Below are 4,394 nucleotides of genomic sequence, written 5' to 3'. Positions count from 1 at the left end.
AAAAAAAAAAAAGAAAGAAAGAAAAAGAAAAATAAGTAAAAGTCTTTAAAAATGTGAAAAGAAAGAAAATATTCTGTCATTAAAAACTAAGTCACAATTTGAATAAAGATTGTGTATGTCAACTCAATACCTGTGGCTCAGCCACCTACACCACAGCTGGTGGGTTTGAATCCAGCTCAGGCCTGCCAAACAACGACAACTACAACCAAAAAAAATAGCTGAGGCTTGTGGCGGGCGCCTGTAGTCCAGCTATTTGGGAGGCCAAGGCAAGAGAATCGCTTAAGCCCAGGAGTTGAAGGTTGCTGTGAGCTATGATGCCATGGCACTGTACCCAGGATTGACAGCTTGAGGCTCTGTCTCAAAAAAAAAAAAAAATCGTATATGTCAAAATCCAATATCTATGGATTATTAGAATTAAGAAAATACTTTATTTATTTATTTATTTTGAGACAGAGCCTCAAACTATCCCCCTGGGTAGAGTGCTGTGGCATCACAGCTCACAGCAACTTCTAACTCCTGGGTTCAAGCGAGTCTCCTGCCTCAGCTTCCCAAGTAGCTGGGACCACAGGCACCCGCCACAATGCCTGGCTATTTTTTAGTTGCAGCTGTCATTGTTGTGGTTTTTTTTTTTGCGGGTCCGGGCTGGATTCGAACCTACCACCTTAGGTGTATGTGGCTGGTGCTTTAGCCACTTGAACCACAGGCACTGAGCCAATAAAATACTTTATTAAGTTTGCTGGGTACAATGTCAATATACAAAAGCTCATTGTCTTTATTAAAAGAAGTGATTTATGAAAATATGAAGGAATGAATTTATAAAAATGTACATCTTGTAAGCAACAATATAAACTCCACTCAGATGTTAAGGCAGACCTAGATAAATGTAATAATACACTATGACCATGGATAATGAGACTTCTGAAGTCTTCAAGTGGCTTACTGATTCAGTACAGTCCTGATACAAATCCCAACCACATGTTTTTGGTATAAATTGATAAGTTGGGGCAGGTGCAGTGGCTCACAACCTGTAATCCTAGCACTCTGGGAGGCCAGGTTGAGAGGATCCCGTTAGCTCAGGATTCAAGATCAGTCTGAGCAAGAGCAAGACTCTGTCTCTACTAAAATTGGAAAAATTAGCCAGGTTTGGTGGCAGGTGCCTATAGTCCCAGCTACTCTGGAGGCTGAGGCAGGAGGATCACTTGAGCCCAAGAATTTGAGGTTGCTGTGGGCTAGGGTGAGGCCACGGCATTCTAGCCTGGGTGACAGAGTGAGACTCTGTCTAACTAACTAACTAAATAAATAAATAGATAGATAAGGTGATTTAAAATTTTATGTGTCAATATAAAGGAACAAAGGATTAAAGACATTCTAGTAGAAAAAGAACGGGGTGAATAACAGACCAATGTAATAAAACAATTTCCAGAATCAGGGCCATGTAGATATGAACAATGGATTTTTGGTGGAGATGGAACAATTTCAATTATTTATATGCTGTGATAAAAGAAAGTTGACACCTACATTACAGTGTTCACAAACACAATGCCTGGGCAGGCTGTGTCATTTTGCGGTACAAGTGATACTTTCTTGACTTTGCGTTTGCCAGTGTTTACTTTACAACCATTTTTGCCCCAGCCCATACCCTACACAGTCTCTTCACTGCACCTTCCACGCCCAAACGCACCCAGCTCACACCCCCAGTACCACTTGCGCTCATCCAGATGCAGTTCTGGTTTCCTGAGCCTTCTGACAAACGCAGCACCAGAATCCACTCACCACCTGCTCGCATTTCATAGCTCCAGGGAATTGATAAACCTCCAACAGCGTGTCTTACCTGCTGCCTTCAGGGGCTGCGGCCCAAATTGGGCATCCTCCACTAAAGTCTGCTCTGTGACTGGCATAGCGCCGTTGCCAGGAAGCAGGCAGATGAGGACGCACAGCCTTCCACAGTTGTGCAACGCTGTTGGTGGCAGGTGCGGAGGTGATGAAAAGGAACAGTAGAAGATGGGCTGCAATTGCTTCTTTCCTGCCCATTACGGCGTAATTCACTCACCAGGAAACAGTCGCCATCTCGCTGTTGGTGTTACTCCTACGCCGTTTCAGGGACCAGAATCCGCGTCACCGGACAGATCTCTTGGTCACCGCCGAGATGCTGTTGAGTCTACGCAAGAGCGCGGCTGTGGTGAACCAGAGAAGGGGTGTGGGGAAGTCCGCTAGTCCTCAGGATACTGTCCATGAATCCTGAGGTTAAGGATCAAGGTGGAGGTTAATCCTGAGGTGGAGGTTAAATTTCCTGGGGCTGACGGGGTCTGTGATTTAGGATGCGACGAGCAGCGAGTGAGGGGTACTTGTGACGGGGTTGTGGCTTAAGAAGGCTTCAAACGATGGTCAGTGGAGGCTGACGCTAGGGATTAGCTATCAGGGCTTCCTGTGGTCGGAGTTTGAATGTCCTCCACGTAGTATGGAAGTCAGGTGTCTCTTTCAGGAAGCAGAACCATTGTTCTCTTAATTGATTAAGCTTCAAATCTAAAACTTATCATTAATTTCTCTCTTAATCAGTAAGAAAATTCCATACGGTGGCCGAACATTGAAGGCAGCAAATGCGCGCCTTTGTCTTCTGGTGGAATGAAAGGCAGCAGAACAGCGGTGAGGACAGGGCTTTGCAGGCACAACCCCTAAAAATCCGGTAAACGAACTTGGGGCCTCAGTCTTTTTAGTCCACAAAATCAAACACGTAGATTTGGTTCGTGTTTTTGAGATAGAGTTGATGGGATTTGGTGATGGATTCGATTAAAAGCATCAGGAATAATTTATATTTGAACTTAAGATATTGGGTAGAAGGTGGTATCTTTTTCTAAGTTTGGGAAAGATATGGAGGGTGGGAAAGATTTGGCATACAGTTGTTTTGGAGGAGACAAATGGATCGTTTTGTTTTGGTTGTGTCACACAGGAGACATTACTTGGATTTTCAAATGGAGATCCAGAGGAGAGATGTAGATATTAATCTGGATTTATGAAGAGAGGCTATAGATTAAAATAAGAGATTTGGGGCCCGGGGTAGTGGCTCACGCCTGTAATCCCAGCACTCTGGGAGGCTGAGGTGGGTGTTTTGCTTGAGCTCAGGAGTTTGAGACCAGCCTGAGCAAGAGTGAGACTCCATCTCTACTAAAAATAGAAAACTAGCCCAGAGTTGTGGCAGGCACCTGTAGTCGCAGGTACTCAGGAAGCCGAGGCAAGAGGATTGCTCAAGCCCAGGAGTTTGAGGTTGCTGTGAGCTACGATGACACCACGACCTCTACCCAGGGCAACAGAGTGAGATTGTGCCTTGAAAAAAGGAAAAATAGAGATTTGGGAGTCATTGATGTTCAGGATGACTGCACTGATAAAAATAGATGAAAGTGTCTCAAATAGAGTCCTTAGGCATGCCAACATTTAGAAGCCAGAGAAGAGCCAGCAGAGGAGACTGAGAAAGAGAAGTCATTGAGTTTGGAAGAAAATCCAAGTGTAATGTCACCCAGGGAATGATGTGTGTGTGTGTGTGTGTGTGTGTGTGTGTGTGTGTATAGGGAGGGGTGTGTGTATATATATATGGAGGGGTGAATATATTTGGTTTTATTTTGGAGTAATACCATCCTTGCAACATTTGTTGTAAGGAGATAATTTTTTGATTGGATCAAATAGGAAGTTACCAAGTTGTAGTTCGAGAGATGATATGTTTAAAGACGAAAGGGGTGGTAAACGGAGTCGTATTGTTTAGGGGGCCAGAGACCCCAGCAGCTACATTGGTAGCTTTACCCTCACTGACTTCTCTGTCAAGCAGGAAATGTTTGGACCTGCAGTGCCAAGAACATGGCAACAGATGTCGCTGTTGTTCTTGTTAAGAGCAGTCTGGGAGTATTCTGCGCATAAACCCACGTGTAATAAAACGGGGTGTGGGAAGAATGTGAAAGGAGGAAGTAGAGAAAGGAAGTGGAAGTGACCCTTGAGTTTGCTGTCAAGGAGAGCGGAGAAATTGGCTGTAAAGTACAAGAGAGGGATGTGTGTGGCACAAAAACTTTTTTTTTTAAAAGATGGTAATAGAACATATATGTATGTTCTGACAATAATGACAAAATAAGAAAAATCGATAGAGATATTGTCAGAAAGGAGCATTTGAAGGGTATTACATTCAATCCTCCATTTCAGAGTTTTCCTCAACATTTTATTTCATTTTAGTATGTAAAACATTCTACTGTAATTCAATGGTTGTTTGCCATTAAAATGGTTTCAAAAGTTAGCACTATACAAAGTTGTATACTCACAGAAGTATCACCTTCCCATTCTTTCCATCCCATTTTTACTCACCATCCCTCTGTTTCCTTTTAAACATTAGCAGATACAGTTGGCATTCCACTAGA

Source organism: Otolemur garnettii, unplaced genomic scaffold (genome assembly GCF_000181295.1).
Source record: "Otolemur garnettii isolate 467f Iridium unplaced genomic scaffold, OtoGar3 scaffold00288, whole genome shotgun sequence".
Classification (NCBI taxonomy): domain Eukaryota; kingdom Metazoa; phylum Chordata; class Mammalia; order Primates; family Galagidae; genus Otolemur; species Otolemur garnettii.
Note: the sequence above shows the minus strand (reverse complement) of the source record.